Source organism: Prinia subflava, chromosome 3 (assembly GCF_021018805.1).
Source record: "Prinia subflava isolate CZ2003 ecotype Zambia chromosome 3, Cam_Psub_1.2, whole genome shotgun sequence".
Classification (NCBI taxonomy): Eukaryota; Metazoa; Chordata; class Aves; order Passeriformes; family Cisticolidae; genus Prinia; species Prinia subflava.
Genome location: NC_086249.1, coordinates 99934927 through 99961358, shown reverse-complemented (window position 1 = coordinate 99961358; position 26432 = coordinate 99934927). Strand labels below are relative to the sequence as shown.

At 60.0% G+C, this 26432-nt stretch overlaps 1 protein-coding gene and 1 long non-coding RNA gene across 3 annotated transcripts in view; one reads left to right on the top strand and one right to left on the bottom strand.

Moving 5' to 3' along the window:
• The first annotated feature begins 1681 nt into the window (after positions 1-1681).
• Positions 1682-26432, top strand: part of BCOR (BCL6 corepressor) — an 82646-nt gene continuing 57895 nt past the window's right edge. The window contains exon 1 of one of the 2 annotated variants that reach the window (XM_063393022.1): positions 1682-1938. The gene's annotated coding sequence lies outside the window, so the exon portion shown is untranslated. Of the gene's footprint in view, positions 1939-26362; positions 26429-26432 lie in introns of those variants that run through there. The other variant, XM_063393021.1, reaches the window with a different exon arrangement.
• On the bottom strand, positions 12485-17517 carry LOC134548339 (uncharacterized). Its single transcript, XR_010079754.1, has 3 exons — positions 17311-17517; positions 14193-16330; positions 12485-13068 (listed from the first exon to the last, which is right to left on the bottom strand). It is a non-coding gene; the product is annotated as an uncharacterized LOC134548339 (long non-coding RNA).

Here is a 26432-nt window from a genome sequence, read left to right as displayed (position 1 = left end):
ACGCTCTGCCGAACCCCCACGGGCCCCTCGGGGGCCGCCCCCGCCCGCCCCAGTGCCCCGGACCGGGGCGGCCACCCGGCTTCCCACTGCTTCCCCCCTCTCCCGGCTCGCTCGTTCCGTGTCGCCTCCCTCCCTCCTGCTCCATATGGTTTCTCCCCTCCTCCTCCTCCTCTTCTCCCCCCTCCATGTCTCCGTGACTCTCCCCACTCCACGCTACTTCTCCCATCCCCGGGGGAGCGTTTCCCCGCCGCGGCGTGGGGAGGCCCCGCAGAGCGGCCCGGCCCGGCCCGGTGCAGTGTCTGAGGGGCTCAGCCGGGCCAGCTCGCAGCGTGGAGGGGCGAGAGGGAACAGCAGGGGAAGACTGGGGGTCAGGAAAGGGCCGTGAGGAGGGGTGCCAGCCAAAACTCCCGGCCAAATTGTTTCCCGGGTGTGCAGTAGGGGAGCTTGAAGAAGTTCATCTCCCCCACACTCTCCCTCTTCTTGTTTTATTTTTCTCTCCTCCCCTTCTCCCCCTCCCATCCCCCGGCCGCCACCAGGAGTACGAGGCATTCAGAGATCAACATAATTCACCTGCATCAAAAAAAACCTCGCGAGCTATAAACTAGCGGCTGATCCTCCGCTTAGACTAGTGTTTAGCCGTTCATGCATCATGAGTGTCAAATAAATGCCTGATTGAGGCCCTCAGCGGAGGAATTAGCTTTCCTTGTGCTGGAAATGCATAATAGAGAAAGTGCTGAGGCATCCTCCCCGGAGTTCGCTCGGGCTCCGCTCCCTGCTCGCCTCGTTTCGGGAGTTTTCCCTCCCTCACTCCGCGTCCGTCCCCCTCCCCACCCTCCAGCCCCCCCTTATCGCTCGCCCTTATCAGCACGCCCAGCTGGCCAGGGGCGGGGGAAGCCCTCGGCTGTGTCCCAGGGCCGGCTGAGGGTGGAAGGAGCAGCCGAGCATCCCTCCCATGGCTCGGGGCCCCGGACTGCCCCGCGGGCGCTGCGGGGGCACGGCGGGAGCGCTGCCTCGTCCGCCCGAGGGCGGAGACGTGGGCGGGGGGAGCGGGGAGCGCGGGAGGACCCCCTCGGCGAGCTCCTTGTCGCTTGGCCGCCCTTCCGCGCCGGGGGCCTCATCCTGCCGGCGGGCACTACCCAGCCCCGGCGTTTGGTGGCGAAGGGGCCCGGGGGGGGGAAGGCGGGGGAAGCGCTCGGCTCCGCCGCCCTCCGCAGCTCCGCGCCGGGCTTGCTGCCCGGACGGTCCGAAGCCCCTCCGGGCAGGGGACGCCGGCGGCGCTGGGCAGGCGGCCGAGGCACACAGGGGTTAAACCGCGCCGCGGCCGGGAGGAGCAGCTAAAGTGCACGGGCTGCAGATGCTTTTCAGGCCTCGATGTCTACCGTTTTAAATTAAAAAAATGCACCCGGCCCGACCATGCACCAGTGACCTGCAATTTCCCCTTCTTTTCAAACTGAAATATTGCCAAACTATCTTCAAGTTAACTTAGGGGCTGGGGACGGGGGCGGGGGAGGTGGGAAGGGCGGGGGTAGGAGGAAATCGCTCTGGGTTGAGATCTCTGTGTCAAGTTTCATCCCCTCCTGACATGTCTGGCTCGGTGCCAAAGTCCTGAAAATGGAAAATTGGGGAAGGGCGGGCTGTGGGGGGTGGGTGGAGGAGCAGGGGGAGCGGGGGGAGCGGGCCAGAGCTCTCGGCGGAGCGGCAGTAGCGAGAGGCTCCGGCCAAGAGGGATGCATGAACGAGCCCGTGTGAGCGGAGCGCGGCGGCATCTTCCGCCATCCATTCCGCCTCCCAGGCGCGTGGAAAGCCGCCGGCCGCTGCCATTGTTACCGGCGGGCGATGCGGGGACCGGAGCCGCCGCTCCGGCGAGAGATAAATAGCCCTTGACAGCGTCTCTTCGCACCCACAGCTCGGCAGACTGGATTCGGCGGACGGCCGCAGGTCTGTGTCGCTCCCTTTCGCGGGAGTTCCTTTAAATCACGGGTCCACTCCCCCCTCACCTCTCCCGGGGGATGTTCCCGACCGTCCCCCACACAGCAGCCCTGCCGCCCTCCCCTGCTCGCTCCCCCTCCCGCAGCCGGCTGCGGCCCCGCTACCACAGCTCGGCACGGCTCGGCTCGGCACGGCTCGGCACGGCTCGGCACGGCACGGCTGGGCGCCACCGGCCCGGTGCGGAGCTCCGCCGGGGGAGGGGGAAAACTCTCTGGTGAAATACTTTCGGCATGCTGCGACTTTGTCAGGAGGGGTCTTAGCGTCGGATCTTTTGTCTGGGGGACTTCGGCTTCGTGCCCCGGAGTGGCTGGCGGCTCTCCCGGGAAGAGCCTCTGGGCAAAGCGCCGGGGAATCCCGGGCTGCCGCCGCGGGCAGCAGTGCCCTGGCCCCGCTGCCAGCGCCCGGCCGGCGCTTCTGCAGCTCGCCCGCCTCCCTTTCCCGCCGCAGGAGCAGAGGGGCTGGGCTGGGACCTGCCCTCCGGGGCCCCAGCCCCGCAACGCCCATGGGTGCTGAGCGTGACAGTGGCCCCACGGGGGGCTGGGGGCCGTGTGTCCCTCCACTGGCCATCCGGAAAGACGAGCAGGGGACAACTCCGGTAGCCCAGGCGCTACTTTCCAGCTGCTGCCCTCCCCTGCGCCTGGCGGCCAAGAGCGTGCGCTCCGGAGCCCCCGGCACCTCCCGGGGCTGCCTTCCCCGGGGACACCGCGCAGTGCCACATCCTGCGCGGGCGGCTCGCTGTGAGACAAGCCCGCACTTTATTTTTTTCCATCATCACTTTCTTCCCCCCCCGCCCCAGGCAGAGACGAGCCGGTGTGCGTGTGTGCAAGACGAGGCTATCGCCAGCTCGAGTCATTATTTCCAGGCCGACTGCCGCGGAAGTCTCTCCCAGGTGGAGCCGGTGTGGGCGGCCGGTACCCGGGGAGACAAAGGCCGGAGCCCGGGGTGCCACCGGAGCCCTGCTGCGCCGACAAGTGCGGGTTCGGCCGGTCCCGGTGCGGCCCCCCCCGCCAGCGGCGGGGCCCTGCCGGGGCCGCGGGCGCTGCCGCCGCCCCGGGGAGCGCGGGCTAGGTTTTCCGAGTTACACTGGTTACATTTCCGAGTTATATTTTCAGTTCTACGGAATCTACTTTTAGGCGATTGTTTTCCCTTTCCACTTGTTTGTCTCCTGCTAGCCTCATAAACTGCCTCATGATTTATTACCTAGGCTAAGTGCTTAATTTGTGAATATGAAACAGATTAAAAGGAGATCGGCGTATTTTAGCAGTCAGGCCAGAGCAAAGCCCGGCAGCTGTTTCGAGTTTGTAGGCATCTCCAGCGCCGTGCAAGCAGCCCAGTCTGCTAGTGATCAAGGGGTATCCCCGGGCTCTCTCCGAGAGGCCCATGCCGCTGGATCCCCGTGCGTGCTGCTGGAGTGGAGACCGCCACGGGATGGCTGCTGTGGGCTTTTTTGGGGGGACAAACACACGAGTGATGCCGTCCGTCAAAGCGACACCCGCGGCTCCGGGACTCAGGAGCGGCTGCGTCCCCGCCACAGGCGGGCTCTGCCGGCGGAGGGCCCGGCAGGCACGCAGGGGGTTAACGACGACTCTGCCCTCTCCTTCAAAGGACTCACTCGAGATAGAGTAAATACGGTCGGGGCGGGGGGGATGTGTGTGTGTGCCGCTCGGGCCACATGATGCAAAAGTAAGACAAGCACACTCCGGAGAACAAAGGCTTCCTACCCCCTTCCTCCCCCTCCCCCCCAAATCTGTCTTAATTCTGCAAGTAAACTTGAGCAGCTATAAAACAAAGGCGAACGATGAAAGTTATAGCCAAGGGACAATCAAAATAAATACCTTTGATGCAGTCCAAGCACGCACTTGGTATTTTCTGGAGCTCCCTGCTACCCCCAGGCAGCCAGGATATCGCAGGCTCTTCCCAGGACAGGGGTGACTTGCACAGCAGGGTTTTGGCTCGGGCTGCTTTAGGCCTCGTTCCTCAGCCCGGAAAACCCTGCCCGGGTCCAGCACCACCTCGTAACCCTGGGCGAGGCAGGCAGGGCAGGATCGGGCCGTGCCGTCGGGGCTGGGGCCGGCAGCAGCGGGACAGGGCTCCGGGCTAAGCCAGCCGGGAAGATTGCGGGCCCGAGAGACGTCCCGGTGAGACGTGCCCGGCTCCGCGGGGGGAAAGCGCAGCACGGCGTGGAGCTGGGAGCGGTGTCCGAGCCGTGCCCCTGCCCCCCGACGGGAGCCAGCCTGGGCGGTTTGTCCCCAGCCCGGTGATGGCCCCGGCCCCAGGTCAGGCAAGTGACATCTCCCAGCCCGCGGCCCCTGCTCCCGACTGCCCTGTGCCTGCAGAGCTGACCAGCAGCCTTCATGCTCATCACCAGCACCCTGGAGTGATCCTATTCCCAGTTTCTCACTGACCTCTGCCTTCTCCCTCTGCTCTCCTCCACCCCTGGGCCTTTGGAGGAAGTTTTAACGCATCAGGGATGGCAGAGGAAGCAAAGGGGCACAGCAGCAAGCCAGCTGCCTGTGCAGCCCAAAAGTCAGAGAGGCAAAAATCTGTAACCTGGCCTGTATGTCTGAGGGCTGCTTAAGGAGCAGAGCACTGTGCCAGTCCTGCTGGAGCACAGCAGAGAGGACTGGCTAGGAGGGAAATGGTTCATGTGCTCCTATTGCACCAGAGAAGTTGCTCTGGTCCTCCAGAAATGGATGGTGTTGGCACAGTGGAAGGTGCAGGAAATGGGGATGGACTCTGGGCAGACCATGGGGAAGAGGTGTGGTGTGGCACATGCCTGGGCAGGCCGAGCCCTGGTCTGCCTGGGAGCAGGAGAGCAAAAGATGGTGCATACAGCATTCAGAAAGATCCTTCTCTGTGTGTGTGCGAAGATGTCAGAGTAACTCTTGTCTGGGGAAAACTGTGGTTGGGAAGGTGTCCTGTAGGAACGTGTGAATGAGGGTTTGGGGATGCCGTCTCCCATGCCAAGGAAGCCCCTGAAAGAAGAGTGCAAGAATGAGACACCAGCAGCAATGTGTGTCAGTACAACTCTTTCTGTTGTTAGCTTGAGACAAGATCCTTCTTCCGTATTTGGGACAAGGTTTGTGGCAAACCAATACTGAAACTCATTTCCCAGGGGCCTGATGGGGTTTGGGTGTAGTTGATTGGTCCCTGCCTTGTGAGGGGAGAGATATAGTATAGGTATTATATACCAACACTCTTTCTAGCCCTGGGCATTGTTGTTCACTGTCTGAAGGCAGGACTGAAACTTTTGAGCAACCTGAAGAGCAGTAGGCAAAAATGGCCCCAGGGTCTCCACACCTCGCTGCAGGTTCTGCATGGAGCTGCTCTCTGACTAGGTACACCCAGCATTTTAGAAGGGAGGGAAAACACAGCCTTGTATTGTGATGGTAACATACTTCACATTTCAAGCAGTCTGCATATCAAGAAGCTGGAAAACCAGATAGTAGCCATGAAAACAGAAAACAGAATCCCTTCCAACCTGTTGGCTTGGCCTTTGCAGTCATCCCTGCCTCGGGGAGGGCCTTGGTCACAGTGTTAAGCCTTGGTTATACAGCTGAAATTCACCACGCCAAAGTCACCTGGTCCCCTGAGCATTCTTGTAGAGCACTCCAAGGTCCCAGAGAAAATGGTTTGTGTGTACTTGAAACTATGTGGATTTGCTCCCAACAGCGCATTATGCCACTTTCAGCCTGATCCTGTCTGGCTTTCACTGAGCCAATGCCTGGATGGATCTAAGTCCCAGCATCGCAGACTAAGGTTGTTCCAATAGTCTTCCCACTGCTGTCCCCTTGGTGCTCCAAAGGCATTTTAAAATCTTCTGGAAGTGCTGTTACGTGGTGATGGCTAAGCCTCATAAACAAAGCAGGGAAGAACATTACCAAAGCAGAATGGGCAAACCCCAGTGGCTTGGAGCACTTGGCTGGCACACCAGAAGGTGTGAAAGCTTCTTCAGTCTGGAACACAGGTGCACCCCTGGCCCCTCTTCCAACCCCAGCCCTTTGCTGCCTGTCTTAATTCTGCAAGAAGTAGCAGGCTGCAGGCACCCAGTGCCCAGCAGCCTGCAGGCCTTCCTGCAGCCAGGCTTGCACCTTTGATGCTCTCCCAGTTACAGTTTGTCAAGTCTTGTCTCTCTTTTTCACTGTTTTGACATCTCACCACCCTCAAAACACATCTGAAAAATTATTTCAAAAGTTCTGTCATCAAAAATTCTTAAAGACCACTACATGACCACCTAAATGATGCCTTCATATTATTAGAAACTCTGTTTATGAAAGCTGTCTTGTTTCTTCAGGGTAGATTCTGCCTTGCATCATCTAATATACTGTCCCTATTATCAAAATATAGAACAGCAAGGAGCAGTTTTGGACTAGGGTAAGGCTCAGAACACACAGAAATGAGTAGGGGGATTGACATATCCTAAATTTGAGTGGTATTTTATCTTTCCAGGTTCACAAATGTTGTGTTTTGTGCCAGGAACTGTAGAATGCTGGGCACTCTGTAGGGACAGAAGACAGATTGCTCCCCTCTGTCCCAAAAATGGAAGAAAAACTGTAAAGTCTATAGAAGCAGATGATCACGAGTGCTACGCTGGTGGCACAGGGAGGCAGGTGAGCTCCTGGACCTGGTCATGGGCTCCTTTGCCATGTCTCACCAAGGCCACCACTCCCAAAGTCTGTGTCCTGTGGTTAGAAGGGAACAGTGTGTGTTTGTGTGTGTGTGCTCATGTGAACGTAATTGTGTTTCTACATAATGTGGATTATCTTTCTTTTGGCAGCAAATCTGTTCAGGGGTTTGGATAAAAAGATAAATCCTGCAGCCATTCCCTTCCTGGGAAAGGGCATGTCTTCCATCACTTTCTTTGCTCCTTTTTCTGAGCAGTCCCCAAACCCACTTTTTCCTACCTCAGTGTCTGATATCACCTTGACAGCCTGCGCACTCTCAGCATGACACTCCCACTTCAGGAATGGGGGGAAATTCATGGAATAAGGCGCAGCAGGTGAGGTGTTGCTTGGACAAACGGGAAGAGAAAGGAACTAGGGCACAGGGTGCAAGCAGGACTGCCCAGCAGCACTGTCCCATATGGTGCTGATGTGAGGGTTACACTTCCACAGCTTCCCAGGAAACTCTCCTGGCAGGGAGATCAGGTGTGCCATAGGTACAGGACACCTCATGGTCTCCCTTCTTGGGAACTCTGGTAGAGATGCTTGGCTTAGTGAGAAGGCAACCTTGTCAGGGAAGAGAGCTCCATTGATTTAAATGCAAAATTACCCTCCTGCAGTTCTAATTTCCCAGGCGAGGGCTATGCAGGCTCTGAAAACATGAAAGTTGTTGATGTATTGGTTCAATTAATTTTTAAAATAAGTTTGAATGCCATTTGTTTCAAATTTGATAGGAAAGCATTGTAGATTTTTGCAAGCAAAGAGTGAAGTGAGCGTGGACGGGGTGTGTATTTTGCATGGCCTTGAAAACAGGGCTTAAACGATGCATTCATTTAGTAGCAGACCTCTGCACAGGGATAAGTGAGGCCCGTGATGAAAGAAAAAGACCTGAACATCTGTATTTGCTAAGTGGCACCAGCAGCAGTCATCCAGCTCACAGAGAAGGGCAGACAAGCGGGTGTGAGGCCCCGCTGAGACTGCTGGGTCCCTGGTGCTTTTAAAAGGAAATAATAGCTTGTGGGGGAACCCTTTCTGGTGGCCTTGGCTCCCGTGACCCCCCTCTGATGTATGATATTTAAACAAGGAAATGTCAACATTGGTTTTTACACATACAGCCTCGTTCTGCTCTCCATGAAAACCACTGGCAAGCCCCTAAGAGAGCTGGAGGGGAGCAGACCCCAAAAGAGTCTCTCAGACCCAAACACTGCTGGCTGCAGCAGCCTGGCAAGAAGCAGGTGCAGGTTGTCATGAGTGGCTGGGCATGACGTGTGCTTGCAGGTAAATTGGAAGAGAAGTAATCCCACCCCGCAGCATGCAGTGCCTCAAAGCTGCAGGTCCGATGGTTTGAATGATTATTGCTTTTTAAAATTATAAATCACATCTTCGTACAGTGAGCGAGGATAATGTGCTGCTTACTAGAATTAAGTGCAACTCAAGGGTGTTTTGTTATAACAAAGGTGACTTCTCTGCGCTTGCTTTTTCACGGTCGGGTCTAATGGAGAGTTTGATTTGAACCTGATGGCTATCTAGCAGTGGTTCTGGAAAGGAGAAATGCCCATTGTATGAGAGGATATCCATAAACTGGGCCGTCAGATGTGTCTTCTGATATATGTGTCCTCCGAGGTAGGAAAGTGTAAGTCATAGGAAGAGAGGGCAAGTGTGTCGACTCATAGTAAAACGAGGGCACGTGGAAAGTACAAACGAAGGGAGGGCTGTCGCTAGTAGGACTTGAAAGCCATGCTATGTGTCATGGGAAAAATTATTTAAGCTCCTGGATAATTTATGATTAAAGGGGCAGATGTGGTGCAACAGCATGGTGCAAAATGCGAGATGGGGCATAAGCATGAAAGAAACTTAACCCCTGATCCTGTGCTGTCCCTGTCTCGGTGTTGGTTTATGCAGGCTGGGCCTTGGCAGGTATTGCAGGAACGGCCTCAAGGTTTTCTAATGTAATGTGAACTTCATCATAGTTCACCTTAGTGTAAAAAGTGTAGTTACACTGGCTTTATGCTCTGCCACCACATTCCCAGAGGTATTGGAAGAACAGGTGGCATGCAAGTCCCTTCAGCAGCTCTGTGCAAATGGGGAATCATCCCTGTATGGGGACCAGCTTTCCTGGGCAGGTCATAGTTACTTCCCCACTGGGAGGTGACCATGGTGCAGGCCCACTAAGCTCCCCCAGTGCCACAACCTCTGTTAGGGCACAGAGCTCAGTAAGGACAGCCTGGGAAACCAAGTGAGCTAGAAGATGACAGTCTGATTCCCCTTGATAGGAAAAGCACCTTTGGTCTGAGGTGTGACCATGACTAACCTGAATCTCCAACCAGAACCATGAAAAAAGACCTATAATTTGGGAGGAAAATAAATAAAGGAGTGTTCCTCAGGTGTGATTCCTGCTAGGAAGCACAGAGATTGTGTATGAAGCTGAGGCTCAGCCATTTCCTAGAATCTGTCTATCCTATGTGATTTTCTGCTTTTGAGGATACAAATAATATGAAAAGAGATTGTAGGGTCAAATTATTTCATCCTTGCTGTACAAAGCCCAGCACAATGCACTCCCAGCTACTTTTGGGGATTTTAAGAGCCTGTCTCACCCAGATAATCCAGGGCATTTTGGCTTCAACTCAGGCCACCTCTCACACAGAACAGAGCCCAGGCTTGCAGCACCCGATGTGACATCACTCACAGCCCTACCATCCTTAATGTCCATTTTTTGGAGCAGGTGTTCATGAGAAGCTGGATGGGCAGTGGGCTGAGGGGTCAAAGCAGACCCTTTGACACGGCTGGAAAAGCCCCCATGGAATGTCTCTGTGAGCTGTCTGGGGAGGAGTGTCCCACAACTGAGCCCCATCACTGGGGCATTGAAAGGACTGAGCTACCCTGAGTCTTGGAGGAATTTAATGAGGGCTTTGGTAGAGCAAGAGAGGAACAGGGAAAAGAGGGGATGGTGCAGTGAAGCTCTGTCCATGCTTCTCTGTTGCTGTACACCCAGGGCTAGTGCCACTGTGAGAATATGCAGTAGTTGCTTCTTACAGACAAAAGAAAAAAAAATTTGAAGCCCTACCAAAGGGTGCAGCACCGAAAAAGCCCCAGCCAGAAAAACTAAGCGAGCTCTGCACTTTGGTTAAGCGATGCTCAGCACTGTGATTTTGATGAACAACACTAGTCTGCATGAAGACAGGTGACTTTTTAAATGGGGTTTTAATAAAGTCAGTATTGCTAAGGCTATCTGTAAAAGTAATCTGCATAGGGTTTTAAACAAGTGAACTTAATGATGCCATTAGTGCTTCCAACATGAACGAGGCTGTTGCTGCAATACTGTGTCCAGCCCTGTTGTGGTGTTTGCATGTTAAAAGTGCATTGGCAAATTAATATGGGATCAGAAGAGAGCTAGAAGAGTGATTCAAGGTCTGGGAATCGCATCTTATTGCAAAAGACTAAAGAAATCCCGTCTATTAATTTATCCAAGAGGAGGCTATGACTTGGTTTGATCATAGTCTTTAAGTGCCCTAAGTGTCTCTATGGGGAGATTTCTGATAGTCAAGATCTCTTTAATGTGGCAGACAAAGGCATAATGAGATCCTACGTTGGAAAATGAAGCTCCATGAATTCTGAGCAGAAATAGGTACTTTTTTTTTAACAGTGAGAGGATATAACCACTGGAACAACTGAGGCAAGCAGTGGTTTTTCCTGTTACTTAAAAGTCTTCAGAGCAAGCTTGGATGCCAGGTTAAAAGCTCAGGCAGAATTTATGGGTCTGATACAAGAATGTCTGGCTGAAATTCACTGGCCCATGATATGTGGCAGGTCAGACCAGCTGATCATAACAGTCCGTTCTTGGTTTAAAAAATCTATGAATTAGGTATTTCCAGTCCCCTGAGCCCTGATATTACTGGAGGTCTCAAAGGAATGCATTATAAGCTGTCATCATTTAATTGTAAGCAAGCAGGGGCATTGCCTTTTTCTTTTTTATTATTAATAAACTTATTTTCCAAGAGCTTGTTAGGCTTGGAGTTAAGCAGCTGTTAACAAACATGACAACATTTTAGAAACAGTTCAAATAATTCTCCTTCTCCCGTTTGCTCAGCTTTGTTTTGCAGCAGCAAAATTTCATTCATGCCACATCTACCAGCGTTTCTCTAGATGAAATAGCAAATTCCAGCAAAATGAAAAACGCAACCTCCATACTTAGGGTGGGCCCCTCGCGCTGTGTCCTCTTTCATGTGCATCCCTTAGTCTCACAGATACACCGCAGGTTTTCTCTCAGCACCGGGTATAAGCAGAGCAGGGAAGAAATCCATCTGTTTTCTGGTGCAGGCCCTTCAGATAGGTAGGAATCCATTGTCTGTCACAGGAGCGCTTGGCCTACAGAGCTCCTGGTTTTTCTGAGTAAATGGCAGAGAATGAGAAGAAGGCATTAAGGAGAGATCTGGTATTCCTGAAATTATGCAAGCTATTAACCTCCTTGAGGTTTCATAAAATGGCCTCCAGCAAATGGTCAGAATGTTTTTCTTACAGAGGAGTAGTTTTCAAGACAGCATAAACTTTCTTAATATCCCTTCAAAGGGAAAAAAAGACAAAAAAAGAAAGAGAGAGAGAATAGAGAAAATAAGATAACAGAAAATCCCAGCAATGGCTCTTGGGAGTCTCGAAAATCATATCCACGGTTGTGTAGACATTCTAAACCTCTGATACACTCAGTGCCTCGTTAGCCTCAGTTATCAAAACTGAAACAAGGGCTGGTGAGGAGCGCCGCAGAAGATGGAGTTTTAAGTCGCTCGATGACCGCAATCCCGCCGACGGGAGCCCCCAGCCGCCCCCTCTGCCCGCTCTGCCGGGCCCCGCGGAGCTCGGAACGCGGGCGCTGAGCCACAGGGACGCGGCTCCGGGGCCCGGCCGGGGCGGGGGCCGCCGCTGCCTCCCGGGGCGCGGGCGGGGAGGTCGGCGGGGAGCCGAGCAGCGGGGGGAAAGGTGAAGCCGGAGCCGAGAGGGGCACAAACCCATTAGTCGCACATAACTTGGGAAGACGCTTGGCCTCGCCATGACAACCGGCGGCCCGGGCTGCTCCCACGTCCCGCCGCCTCCCCGGGAGCCCCTTTCCGTCCTCTTTCCCGGCGCTTTGGGGAATGCGGGGCTGGAGGGACGAGCCTGATGCTGGTAACAAAAGGGAATGAAAGGAGCTCTGTAGCTCACTTTACACGTCCGAAAGGCATTTTCGTGCCCCGTAGTGAGAAGGGATCATTCCGAGGAAGTTCAGATCACAGGGGAGAGCGTCCTGCGTATTTGCATCATTGCCAGATTTCAGAGCACGGGCTGCAACCTGGGCACCTCACCGGGGCTGCTCTTCGCTCGCCCGGGGGCTCGGCGAGCTCCGGACAGGGGGGAGGTTTCAGACCGTGCTCCCGCGGAGCCAGAGGAGAGGCCTGCCCCGGGAACGAGATACGGAGGTGGCCGGGGCCCGAACGCGGTGCTGGGGCACGGCTGCGGTGCCCGACGGCAGAAAGCCCTCGGGGGCTGTGAAGGGTGCGAACCCCCGGGGCGCGGCCAGGCGGTGCCCGGGCCCCCGGGGGCCGCTGCCCTTACGGAGGTGCTGCCGCTGGGGATGGGCTCCCCGCTCCCTCCCGGCGACATCTGCAGCGCCGAGCCAGCACGCTGCCTCCCCGGCGGCTGGCGGGTGGCTCCCGGCCCGGAGGCTCGCACTGCCACCAGCGAGCGGGGATAAAGCGTTGGAAATAAGGGCCAGGAGACCTTCTGCTCTTTTCTTGAGGCCCTTCATTTAAGGATTAGAGGAAAGGATGCTCGGGTCTGCGCACGCCGCCGCTGCTGCTGCTGCTGCTGCTGCTGCTCCCTCGGAGTCTGCGCCGCGGAAGAGGATCCGTCGAACCCGCTGCTACCGATCACTGCTGCTGTGAGGTCGGGGGCTCCTGTCCTCGCGAAAGCGCGAAGAAGCTTATTATGGCTGGTTTAGTCTAGGGGTGTCTTGGTCTTCCAGTGCGTTGCAAGTGAGGGCGAGGCAGGAAGCGACTCTCGTCGGCAGCTAGGTAGTTTGCTCAGCTCGGTGGTGCTCCTCGCAGGTTCTTATTTTGCTCTGGTTAGCTGCCCAGGAGGTTTATTCCCCTCTACTGGGCTTCTGGGTAGAGCAGTGTCCCCTGGGAGCTGTGAGGTCTTTACATTAAGGGTGGAGCTGGCAGCTGCATGACAGGCTGTGAAGGGTAGCCATGAAGACAGAATGACAGCAGTAAAGGCGGGGTCTGTGATGGAGTGGCAGCAGCGAAGGTGGAGTCTGTGACTATGGTGACGGAGTGTCAGCAGTGAAGGTGGAGTGGAAACGACGAGGCCTTCGAGGCCTTCGGGGTTGGGGAGCAGCGGAGGCAGCGCAGGAAGGGACGATTGGACTACAGGGGTCAGGGATACAATGCTGCAAAACAGTTTAACACAGTTCTTAATGCACGTAAATCACTGGAGTTACAAACTGGGAGTTACAACTTGGAAATGTTACTATCTTAACATAGGCTCTGAACTCTGACTATTACATTCACAAATTAACACAGACTTAAAGTTACAACTCTTACACTGACAGTTTAATACATTTAGAGGTATAACTACTAAGTAACGTTTTAACACAACCGGTTTAATCTGAGGTTCCTTCACTTCAACAGGGGAGAGCGTCCTGCGTATTTGCATAATTGCCAGATTTCAGAGCACGGGCTGCAACCTGGGCACCTCACCGGGGCTGCTCTTCCCTCGCCCGGGGGCTCGGCAAGCTCCGGACAGGGGGGAGGTTTCAGACCGTGCTCCCGAGGGGCCAGAGGAGAGGCCTGCCCCGGGAACGAGATACGGAGGTGGCCGGGGCCCGAGCGCGGTGCTGGGGCACGGCTGCGGTGCCCGACGGCAGAAAGCCCTCGGGGGCTGTGAAGGGTGCGAACCCCCGGGGCGCGGCCAGGCGGTGCCCGGGCCCCCGGGGGCCGCTGCCCTTACGGAGGTGCTGCCGCTGGGGATGGGCTCCCCGCTCCCTCCCGGCGACATCTGCAGCGCCGAGCCAGCACGCTGCCCTCCCGGCGGCTGGCGGGTGGCTCCCGGCCCGGAGGCTCGCACTGCCACCAGCGAGCGGGGATAAAGGGATTAAACGGCACGCTCGTTCCGCGAGGTGGGGGGGGCTTGGCCCGCTCCGGCCTCCCGCTCCCCCCGAGCGCCGCCCCCGCCGCCTGCACCCCGGCCCCGCGGCGCTGTCCCCGGGCGGCCCCGGCCGCGGGAGGCACCGGGCGCGCCCGCGGTGCCTCATTGTTCCCGTAACCAACCGGGGCTGCCGCCGCCGCCCGCAGTGCTCGGGGCGACGGGGTTCGCCGCTGCTGCTACCGGGAAGGGGATGCCCGGGGACACCCTTTTCAGCCATTTTAAAACAGCAGAGCTGCTGGCGTCTCGCCGCGGGTGCCCCGTTCCCGCCTCCTCTCTTCGGAGCCCATTCTGCGCTCGGACGATCCTGACGGAGATGCGGGGGATCCCCCCGCCCTGAAGTCAGCACCACCCGCGTACGCTCCGCACCTGCGGTGCCCGGGAGAAACTCCACCCTGCGGGGACACCGCGCTCCTCCTGAGCCCTGTCCCGGGGATGTGGCCAGTCCTGGACCCTGCTCCCCCCCGTGCAGCCAGCTCCCATTCCAGCCCCAAACCGGGATGCAGCCGGACGCTTCCACGGCTCTGGCTTGGGCTGCTGCCAGCCCCAGGCCGGGATGCAACCTCCCCACGGGAGTCGCGGCTTCTCCCTCCACAGCCGGGCCCGGGCGGGCTGGCCGGGCGCCAGGAAGGTGAGGTTAGCCTCGGAGCTGGCTGGCGGATGGCATGTTATTGTGAAAAGCGAAAAGCGAGCGGGGAAGGCAAATAGGAGCATGGCACCGTATAGGCTCGCCACGTGACCGAAATGTGTTTATCTCGCCCCGGAGAAGCCGGGCTGCCTGCGGAGGACAACCCTGCCTTCATGGCACAGGCACAACTCCCGTGGCCGCGGACGGTTCTGGGCCCTGCGCGAGACCACTTCTGTTTGCTTTCGCTGTCGCTTCGGCTCTTATCATTTGCCTTGTCATTCATCATCAACCTCTCCCGGGCTCCCTCCCCCTTGCTCCCCCCCGCCGCCTCTCCCAGGGTCAGTCGGGAAAAAAACTGAGAATCCATCTGAGTGAGACGCGGGAAGAAGGGTTGGATGGTGATGTGGCTGGGTGGAGGGCGGAGGGGTGTGTGTGTAAGAGCAGCTGCATGCAGAACAAAGGTGCTGGAGGGTGGCTTTTGGTGCTGGAGCAGAACCTCGTAAATGGGAGATTTCCGTTCACAAGACTCCGCTTGCACAGTTTCTGTCCTGCCCTTGAACTGACAAGTGAATATCTGCATTGCAACCAGAAAGTAAATCACACCGAGCCTGGCTCGGGGAGGGCGCGCACGACGCCTCAGTCTGTTGCTAAGTGCAAAAAAAGTGGAAGATTTCAGCCTCCCAGCGCAGCCCCGCTTCTCCCATACAGTATTTACTTAGGGCGCCCGGCGAAACGCGCTCAGTGTTTATTATGGAGAGTGCCGGGGCAAGCTCGCATTTGCGTGATTAGGAGCAAGCGGAGGAGCGGCCGTGGCGCGGAATATCAAAGCGAGACCGCCTTGGCAGGGCTCCCAGGCAGGGCTTTACTGGCACCCGCGGGATTCCGCGGGGTAGGGCGAGCGCGGCCCGGGCGGCGGCGGCTGCCGCTCCCCGCTCGCCGCCGCCGGGGCACGGGGGGAGCCGGCGGCCCTTTGCGGGAGGCCCGAGGCCAGCGCCGTTCCTGCCCTGGAACGGGGCGCAGCGGCCGGGCCGGGGCTCTGCCCGCCGCCTCGGCGCTCCCCAGCCCCAGCCGCGGCCAGCCGGCCGGTAATCTCATTAGTGCCGTCGCGTTTGGGCAGTAAAGCGCCCGGCGTCCCCGCCCGGCCTCGGGAGAGCAGACAAAGGTCTGCGAAGCGAGGCCCTGCGGCCGTGCCGCGCCGGCCGGCCCTGTTAATGTTCAATCGGGAGCCGGGGAACCGTGCCTCTCCGTGCCGGGGGGCGCCGACCCCCGCCCGCCGCTGCCGGGCAGCCCGCGACGAGGCCGGTCCGACGTAGCACGCCTGGCCGCCTTACCCCGCCAGGATATTTTCTCCCTGGAAGTTATGCTAAAATAACATTTGTGTGCACGTTAATGATTTATTTATGTGGCTAATAACGCTCACATTCTCGCTGATATTTGTCTAGGCGAAAGACCAGCTGCGAATGCCCCGCAGCTGTAGCCAGAGCTAGAACAGAGTGCCTTGGAACCAGAAATCAATGCTCCTGAAATGAACAAGTGGACAACTTATTAGGCTCAGTCACTCCACACGCTGTCCCCTGATAACGAATAGATGAAGTAGACGCCGGAGAAGGGACATGCCTGGGGAGGCCATACACGCCTGCTCCTTCCCGGAGAGGCGGGGTGACACCGCGGGGCACCGCCAGCCGCACGGACATCCCCGGGCGGGGCAGGGGGCCGTGACACGGCACTCGCGGGCTGCCCAGGGTTAGGTGGCGATAAACACAGCGAACGCCCGGGAGAACGGCTCCGGGGGTCACTGATAAAGGTGTCCGGTTTCCCTGCTGCTCCAGAGAGCACAACCGACAGGTTCAGCGAGATCACGTACTCGTGGCTTCTCTGCCTAGAAACAGTCACGCTAATTTTGCATTTTTACCATCCACAGGGAGGAAAAATACCTGTCGTCCCGCAATGCAAATTCTTACGCAAATAGATCTGCGGGTGCACAGGGACCTGCTGGCAGCCTGACCTGTCAGCCGAGAGTCGCTGGCCCCGAGTTTAGAGGTGCCGGCCAGCAGCGGCACGCCCCGAAAGCACATGGGATCTTGAAGACTCCCTGTTAGCCCCTCGGAACTTGCTGCTGCCTCAGAAAACTCCGAGAAAGAGCCTGCGGTTAATCTCCAAGGCCTTCATACATCCCTGGCGAGCAGCGCCCCAGCGCTAAGTGCAATTAACATAACAGACACTAAAATAGGAGAGCGGCGCTGAATTTAATTTGCAGGCTTAGGAAAAAAAAAAAAAGGGAAAAAAAAAAAACCTTAGCACTTAGAGCGTTCTGGTGATGAACGCAAGAAGTGATGTGGAAGGCGGCGGAGTAGCCCTCCTGCCTCGGAGCGGGGCCGCGGACAGTTCTGGGGACCCTCTGTGGGAGCCGGGACCACCTTGGTGCTCGCAGGTTCCTAGACGGGTCAGCTCCTCAGACGGCGATGCCTCCCGCGGCATCGCCCCAGCGCGGCTCCCCCCGGGCCAGTGCTCCCGCGGCCACCAGGGCAACCGCAGCGCGCCCAGGTCGCCGGCGCGGGCAGGCACCTCCCTGAGGCTCCCTGCTGCCCGCCCCGACACCCACACACCTAGATCCGGCTCACTTTCCTGGCCCCGCTGCCCCTGGGGAGAGGGAGGACATGGATGGGGGGCAGAAGCGACGGGGCAACCCCCTCCCCGCTTTTCCTTCCCCCCCTTCCCTCCGCCTCCTGCAAACTGCCGCTGAAGTTCACAAAAGAGCGAGACATAAAGAGATCGAGGTTTCCGAGAAAAGGGAGAGGCGAAAATAGCGAGGTAAAGGAAAAAGGGGGGGGAAAAAATCGTCGCAACAGAGGGACCCACCGACCGGCTGGGAAGCTGGTGGTATCCGGCCGGGGGAGAGGGGGGGAAGGAAGGAGCAAAGAGGGCTTTAAAAAACTGGAAGGCAAAAGCTGTTGGGGAGGAAGTGTAAACCGAGAGGGAGGCTGGGGGAGGGGAGAGAGCGCCATCTTTTCATGTCACAGTCACAGAGACAGCGCTGGGCTCGGCCACAGTGTCTCGGTTTCTTTTTAACAGCGGAAAACGTGCGATTAGCAGGCAGACGGGCGGAGACTACCAGCCCTGCGCGCACACACAGCCCGCAGCTCTGTCTCAGCGCCGTGTAATCCCAGCGCTCAGCCCTTCTGCACCCCCTCATTAAAAACCCGGAGATTTCCTCCTCCGCTCTCCGAGGAAAACAACGCCTGCCACCGCCTGAACCCTGGCAGCGCCGCCCGCCCCGCACCGTCCGCCCGGAGCCGCCCAGAGGCCCCGCGCTCCCTGGCGCGCTGCACAGCGAGCTGCGCGCTCCCCGTCACTCGGCCCCTGCTTCCTCTCGGGAGGCTGATTCTCGCCCCCCCTCCCATCTCAAAGGGCCGCCCCCGATGGGACGCACAGCGGGGCTTGAAGGGGGGGGGCGTGGGGAGGGCTGGCTACAGCCTCTTCTACCCTCCGTGTCTGTCCCCAGGGGCTGCTGCTCCCCCGCTGCCAGGGCGGCTGCTCGGTTCCCCCCCGCGTTCTCCCTTTATCCATCCCCAGGGCGAGGGTGGGGTGCGCCGAGCCGGAGCTCCCCGCGCTGGGGCCGGCGGCGGGGAGCAGCGCCGAGATCGCCCGGGAGCCGGCGATCCCGCGGTGGAGCCGGGCACCGCCGCCCACGGCCCCATGAACAGCGCTTTATTCCGCAGCGCTCAAACCCCTCATTGTGTTTGGCAGAATCACCTGCCTCCTCCGGAGCCGAGCGATTAATTTAATGCGATACAGAGTGCGCTCCCTCCCGGCCCCTCCTCAGCGGGGAGATTTCCGCCGGGCGCTCCGCGCCGCGGAGGAGGGGCACGGCACAGCGCGGCGGGGCACGGCACGGCAAAGCGGGCTGGCATCCTCCGAGCACCGGCTCTCCCGGCGGCGCCCGGGGAGACGTTCCCCGCCCGGTAGCGGTGGAGCGGCAGCTCCGGTCGGAGTCCCACATAAGCATCCGCCGCGCAGACCTGCTGGGTGCCCGGGGGGGGCTCTCGAGGCGGGCGGGGGCCGAGCCGTGCCTGGCCAGGGGATTTGATGGGTCGTTGGCTGCGCCTGGGGAAAGGCGGGCGGGAGGGGGGCGGTTGGCTGCGCCTAGCGATGGGGGATTTGAGAGGGAAGGGGAGGGGGGCTGAGCTCGGTGGAGGGGGTGCCGACTGCCGCGACTGCTGGGGACGGCGGCTGTTATTATTGTTATTACTGTTATTGTTATTTTTAGGGGGCGGCGGTGGTGGGAGCGGGGGGGGAGTGGGGCGGTCCGCGCTCGGCGGGGGGCGACGTGGTAGGGGGGCCGCCGGCTGCGCCCGCGGAAGGGGCACGAGGTGAGGGTGGTGGGAGAAGCGTCTCCTCTGTTTCTAATAAAGGAAACGACTTTTATTGAACGATAAATGCAGGGGAACGAAAGTCGTGTGGGTGCGCCTGGTGGGGGCGATTGATTTGGCAGGGGAGGGGAGGCGGCTGCCCGTGCCGGCGCGGGCTGTTTGGGGCGGGAGGGGCCGCCTGGCCTCGGCTGCTCCTGCCCGGGAGGGATCGCGGAGAGGGGGCGGCGGCCGCCCCGGTGGAAGGGGACGAGGGCAGCCCCTGTTGGTGGGGGGCCGGAGCGGGGAAGTGCGGGATGCTCGCGGTGGGGGGTCCGGCGGGAGGGGGACGCAGGCCACGGGGTGGTGCCGCCTGCCCCTCTCGGGCAGGGGGGGCTGAGGGGGAGGTGTCGGCTGCGCCTTGCCAGTTGGGATTTGATAGGGGCGGTAGGAGACACGTCTCCTGTTTCTAATAAAGGAATCGGCTTTTATTGAAGGATAAATGCAGAGAACCAAAGTCGTGTGGGCTGCAGCCGCCGAGCTTCGTTAGCTGCCGATGTGACTGTGAAGATAAAACGCTCCACAATAACTCGAGCGCGAACAGCGCCGAGGATGGGGACGCGCATTCCCCGATGGCCTTGGCCTCCGGCCCCCTCGGCCCCGGCCCCCTCGGCCCCGGCCCAGCGGCGGAAGGTGCCCGGGGAGCCTCAGACCGTGTTAACGGCTCGGCCTTGGGACTTCGCCAAGTTTCTGTGACTTAGGGGAACTCTGGGGATGAGTAATCGCGCCAGGCTGGGGTTTGGGAGGGAGGTTTTTTTTTTCGCTCGCTCGCTCTCTTCTTTTTTCCCCTTGTCATCAGCAGCTGACCCACTCACTTCGAGAGCACGGCACCGACGGGTTTCTGAGAACTGCAGCAGGAGGAGATGGGGGCTGTGGCGAGGCATGGGAAGCCCCCCCACCGTCTTGGCTCCCCGCCGAGCCACCCCGGCTCCGCTCCGGCCCTGGCCCTGAGCACGTTGGGGCAGCGCGGGGTCGCTGCTATCGCATCTCCCGTGCGGTGCCCTCGATGTGTCTTTGCCGGGGGACAAGGGGACGCACGCCACACACACTCTGCTGCCTCGCGTGGAGGCCCGTGTGGAGGTTTCCCAGGCCAGCGAGGACACGGCGCTGCCGCGCCTTGCCCTCGGGAAGGTGTCGGGAAGCCTTTTCTACTCGGTTTATCGCGGGTGGCGACGGCTCGAGAATGGGAGGGGGAAACTCCGGGCCCACAGGGAGGCCCCGGGGACCGGGAAGAAGCGCGTAACCCCGGCCGTGGCCGTGGCAGGCGCGCCGGAACAGCGCCCGCATCCTGCCCGCGGGCCGCGGGGCGGGCGCGGCGGGGCCTTGCCCGGTGCCGCAGAGGGCAGGGCCACCGCCGAGTGCACCGGGCACTGTGCCCGCACCCGGCCTCCGCCCGTGCCTGCCGGGCAGCGGGGCTCGGGGGCGGCCGAGAGGCTCAGCATCAGAACCGAGCACGGCCGCCCACAGCGGATCCTGCAGCTCGGATGGGGACAGGCCGGGGTGGAGGAGTGTCGCCGTCGGGGGTGCTGCAGCGAAACGAACTGGGAAAGGCAGCCTGGCTCTGGCTTTGCCTCGCCCTCCGCAGCCTGTGGGGCCGGCGCGGGGCTTTCCCTAGAGCGGGGCTCTGCCCACTCCGGGGGCAGCGAGGGGCCGGGTCCCCCCCGCCTGCGACGGGGAGCGGGCACTGCCGGGGAGCGGCGGGGAGCCGCTAATCTCGGCGCCTGACAGGTTTCGGTCCTCTGATTACCTGCGTGATTTGGCTTCCGAGAGGCGCTCTGTGAAGCGGCTGCTGCCCTTGTTTGGGTACCCTGATGGCGGAGCGGGGGGGCGCGGGGGAACCACGATGTAGAGAGATGAAGTGAGGACGGGGTTTTAAATGGCACTTCTGAACGGAAAATACTTTTATTTTCCCTTGGATTTTTGAAGCTGCTTTCGAAATGAACATTTTCTGAGATAAGAGGTGACCGATCAGAATCGCTGGGGGGAGGTTGTAAGCAGACGTTTTGCCCCAGCTTACTGTTATCTTATCTTTCACACTTGCAGGGCGAAAAAGTGGCTTATCTTTATACCCACCCCCCTCTCGCCTTAATTGCTAAAAACACTGTGAAGTGTTAAGTACAGGACTAAAGAATCTCTCCGCGTGTCTGCCATGCGAGTGCAGGGGCGGGGGGGGGGGGGGTTGGTGGTGTCCGATTTTAAAAATTAGGGGCTTTTCTCTGGAAAAGGTACACGCGTGTAGGCACCGAGAGCCCCTCCCTGCCCTCGCTCTGCTGCTGCTTTGATGTTGCAGGCTCTCATTTCATATGTATGCACCCCGACGAGCCACCCGCCGCTGCCGGGCTTCCAGCCGGGGCGCAAATCCCGCTCGGCACGCTGGCGAGCCCGGGGGCCGCGCCGCGGGGCGCGGGCGCAGAGGGCGGCGGAGGCCTCCGCTGTCACCTCTGGGGCGGAGTGAATAACCCCAGTGTTTATGAACCCGGGCTCAGAATTGGTATTCAGCGCCGAGCCACCGTCTCCTCGCTTTCTCTCCCCACCCCCTTCGAAACAAAACACAACACAAAAACAAAACCAGAAGGAGGACGGAGGTGATTCATCGACTGTATCCAATTATTAACATACAAGCTGTAGTCTGCACAAACACACCTTCAAACCATGGCGGTTCCCCCGGCCGCCGTATTATGTTTAAACTCGGGAGCATGGTGGCTTCTGTTCCTCCGCCAAGTCACCGCTCGCTGCCGCTCCTCTCCAGGCCGCCGAGAGACGGGGACGGGCCGCAGTCCGCGCCTGCCGGGGCCCGGGGACCCCACCGGGAAAAGGGGTTGTAGCCTCCAGCTCCCGCGCATCGCCTTCAAAGGCGAAGCCTGAGCCTCGCCCGCGTCGCTTTCCGCCGGGCCGGGGTTTTGTTTGCTCCCATTCCTGTCCGTCCCCGGAGCCCTCCACGCCGCCCTCCCGCCGAGCCCCACCGCTGCCCCCCGCTGGGCTGGGGGGAGGCGACGAGAGCGACAACCTCGCCGGCGCTATTTTTACTCCTCTCCAGACTTGTGCGGCGCACGCCCCCTCCCCTGCAGGGCCTTGCCTAGCGGCTGCATCTCTCGGCTCTCAGGAGCGGCCGGGTCCGCCCGCCTTTCACCTCCGCCTGCCCCTCGGCCCCACCGCTGGCGCGGTCCGGCCCCTGCGCCCGGGGCAGCGCCCACAGCGGCCCCGGGGGACGGGGCGGGGGACACACACACGGGCGCGCCGCAAGCACACAAAATGGCCGTGGTATGCAAGTGGGAGAGGTGGAGGGGGCAGCTCGCAGCCGGCCTGCCCTCCTCCTGCAGCTGGGCTGCCGCCCCCCTTCCCCGGGCCGGGGCCCGCGCCGCGCATCGAAGCGCGGTGAGCTTGGCGCTGCGAGCTCTGAGCTCTGCCCGGGCCCGGCGAGCGCTTCCCCGGCCGCGGCGCGGCGGGCCGAGCTCCCCGGCTGGGGGCAGGCCGGCAGTGCGAGTGTTTGTCTGCCTGTCCTTGACGGGCTGTCCCTGCCGGGCTGTCCCTGCCGGGCTGTCCGCTCCGGGCAGCGAGCGGCCACCGCAGGGCCGCAGGCACCTCCGCTGTTTGGTGGAGCAGGGAAGGGGTGCGGAGCAAAGCAAACGCAACATGAGCGATTTGGCATTCGCCTTTGTAAGAAAGATAGCGGCGCTTAGTCCGTGAACCGAGCGCGTTTTGGGCTCTCCTGAGGAGACGGAAAGAAAATTATGGATCTCCTGTCAACGGAGTAGCCCTGAACTACGAAGTAAAATTATGGTACTTCTGCTATGCAAAACCCCTTTGATTGCACGGGGAGTTTGCATGGCGGTGTAACAATGTGCCGACGCCGTGTCAGGTCTGAAAGCGCTGCAGACCCTGTATAACGCCAATTGAGGCTTGTCTTGTTTTGTTATTCAGATTTCTACACTTCCATTAAAAACAGCCTTACAATAACCAATGATAAAGGTCTGATTTAAGACACACTCAAGCAGGGCAATTCAGAGCTCAGGACAGTGATCTGTTATTTATAGGCTTTTCCTAGCACTCATCACCAGGCTGTCTGAGCACCTCTCTCGCATTAATTCATTTCACTTTCGCAGCGCCCATCTCCCCTCTATCTCATTTCCCGTGCCCGAAGGACTCCGGTTGCCGTTTGGTGAGCAGGGGAGCGGGCCGTGGAGGGGCCAGGGCCCGGCCTCGCCGCTCCTGCGCTTTCACCCCCAACTTTCCGAGGTGCGCGGGCCGGGGCGCGGGGAAGCTTCCAATTAGAGGCGGCGCTGGAGGTAAATGAGAGCCGGCATAAAGCCATCCCACTTGGACGCCTCCTGCGAGAAGCCTATTCTGCCATTAACAATGGATTTGTCTTTACGAGGAGGTTAAGTACTTAGCATTATCGGAGCAGCCGTTTTTGCGAGCGCATCCTCGCCCCGGCTCCTCGGCGGTCGCAACAGCAGCGCCAGCGCCGAGCCCCCCTTCCCTCCCGGGGAGAGAGCAGTGTGCAGCGACCTGACCCGGGGGTCAGCTCCCTCCGGGCCGTGTGGGATGGGGGGAGGCCGCCCGGTAATCCGCAAGGCAAGAGCATGCTTTGAATTTTCCGGGGTTAGCGCAGCGGAGCCCGGCGGACCCGCGCTGGGGAAGGCGGCGGGGCGCGCAGGCGGCCGGGGCAGGCCGCGGGAGGAGCGAACTGAAGCCCCAATGTCTTCTCCGGGAGCCGCCAGCCTCCCGCTGCAAAGCTCGGGGATCCAGCGAACAAAAAAGGCACAGAGGCGAACAAGCGCGGGTCTGTTCCTCCCCGCCACGAAGGAAGCTGCGTTCACAAAGAAAGTTTACGGTTAAAAATAAAAGCGGAGCAAGTTTACCCCGAGATAACTTTAAGTCATTAGTGAAAAACAAAAAGCGAACCACCCCTGCCCCAAGCATCCAGCCCTACGCTGTAGGCACACACTTGTGATCCGGGCTTCGCAGCTAGGAGCAAGGGAAGCGAGCGACTTTTGTGATGCAAGTGCGGGCCGCTGGCACCGCGGATCCAGACCTGTGGGGAGAGACAAAGCTCAGATCAATGAAGCTGGGAAGCCGCGGCTGCGGCCACCTCGCCAGAAAACGCGCTAGTTCTGCTTTCATATCGAAAGAAGCAATTTTAATGAGGTTTTCCTAGGAAAGGGGAAAAAAAAAATCCAACAGAGGCCTCCCCTCCAGCTGTGTGCCTGTAACTCACGTGTGTTCAGTCTAATAACTTTTAATGTCTAGCCCTAAAACATCTTTATAAAAAATAGCTTTACAGCGTAATAGGCCAGGTGTCCTTCTGCTTGTTATTGGAGATTAAAAAAACGTGTGGGAGCCTTTTCAGATGCGTGGCCCGCCGCGCCAGGATCAAACCCGGCCGCTACTCGGGGCAGTGCTCCCAGCACGGTGGGACCGCAGCCCGTCCCCGCAGCTTCCAGGGCTCCCCTGCGCGGAAGCTGAGCGGTGCGGCTGCCGTTTCGGGTTTCACATGGGGGATATTTCACTTCTGCTTTGAGACGAGCAAGTTTTTTAAGAGACGCAATGAAACTCCAAAGCCCGTGATGGCAGTTTCATGAAATGCCAGCGCTCTGGCCATGACCCGGCTGCCTGTGTGTATGCGTGGGGGGTGTGTGCTTTTCTCTGGACTCTGTGTCCTTTTCTCGAGCATTGGGCGACCCCCACTTTTTATTTATTTTTTTCCCCCAGACGTAGTGTAGCTTCTCTATTAAAAGCTTCTGGATTTGGGAGGGGGGTAGCTTTAGTAGGGACAACTTTGGAGAACTCTCGCTTTTCCACCTTCAGAGATCAGCAGCGGCGCGGAGCAGGCAGGCAGCCCCGGCCGTCCTGCTCTGGCGTTGAATTCCCACCGCCCTGCTCGCTGCTCCGGCGCCCTCGGAGAGGGAAGCTTTTGCAGCTCATAGCGTCTCTGCAGCCTTTTCGCGCAGGGTCCTGAACGAGGCGATTAAAAATCCCCCCCGGGGCAAACTGTCCGCGTTAATCGCCTGGCGTTTGGCTGGCAGTCGCTCCCACACGGAGCGGCGGCGAGAAGGGCTCGATGCGGCGCCGTCGGCGCTGAAGTGGCAGAACTCCCGCTTCCCCGGGAAGGCGCCGGGAGGTGCGGGGGAGCAGCGGGGCCAAGAGCCCGCCTGGCCCCGAGGCCGGGGCCGCCCCGGGAGCTTCCACGCCGCGGGCCCTGCGGGACCGAACCTGGGAGTATCAGCGAGGATGGGCGTTATGAACCTGGAATTTACAAGTCGAGCTCGCCGAGCCAAAAGTTGCCTTGCCAAAGTAAATAGATGCAGCCGATAACTACCAACCCGGAGATTAAAGGGCTCCACGATCCGGCCGAGAAATCTTAAAGCAGCCGTAGAAATGTCAGCGAGGGAAACGGCACTTCAGCCGTGACCCCACCCCGGGTTGCCACACTGCTCACACCGGGTAAAAAGCGCGTTAAGGGCTGCCAAAGCCGGATCAGGCGAAAACGCGCTTTAATAAGGTCCCCCTCGGCCCCCCCGCCCCCCGCAATGCAGACGTTGACAAACGAGTGGCTTTTTTTCCCATCCCGATTCAGAGCTCGGAGAAGCGGGCCGGGGGAAGCGCGGCAATCAGCGCGGCCGAGCCGCGGACCACGCGGAGCTGGGGGCGGCGGGTGGGACCAGAGAGGGGCCCCGGGGTCGGGGGGCGACACCCCCCCTCCGCCAGTGTGAGAGGCTGCGGCCGAAAGAGCCCGCTCGTGGTGTGACCCCCGCGGCGGGTTACGCCGGCTGCGAGCCCCGGGCAGGTCCTGGGGGAGCGGGAATGCCTTTGCGCGACGGGGGGAACCCGGAGGCGGCGGGTGTGACCGGGGGCGCGGGCTGCATCGCCGGGGGGGATTCCAGGCGCCGTTGGGATCACGGGGGGAGCGGGGTGGGGAGGCCGGGGGCTCCCGGCGGAGGGGCCGGGGGCGAGCGGTGTGGCGGGGGGTGGCAGCGCGGCGCGACCCGCCGCGGAGGCTCGCAGCGATGTCTGGCAGCGCCGCCGCCGCCGGGGTTTTGACAGCTTGGCGGAGCGGAGTGAACGGAGCTTTATGGTAATTGCGGTTCTCCACTGGCCTTCTGGGTAGCGAGAGAGGGGAGTATCGGCGGGGCGGGGGGGGCGGCTTTCCCCTCCTGCCTGCCGGGGAGCGCGGGAGCGCGGAGTCCCTCCCCGGGGCGCCGCAGCTTGGCAGCGACCTGTGCCAGCCGGGGGGAGCGGGCGAGGCGAGGGGCTGGCGGCGCGGCGAGGGGGGGCAAATCAATTAGTCAGGGCAAGCGGGGGAGCGGGCGAGCGGCCGGGCGAGCCCTGCCTGAGCAGAGAAACGCAGCCAGGGGAGGGGGAAACTTGCTGAGGGAAAAAGCGGTGGCGGCGCTGCTGCCGCTGCTGCTGCTGGCGGCGGCTCCCTCGGTGCAGCGCCTGCCCGGGGGGAGGGGAAGGGAGGGGAGGCGACGGCTGGAGGAGGAGGAGGAGGAGGAGGGAGAGAGAGAGGGAGGGGGGATGCGAGGGGAGCGCAGCGTGCAGCAGACGGAGCCCGGTCTCCCAGCGGCAAGGTGA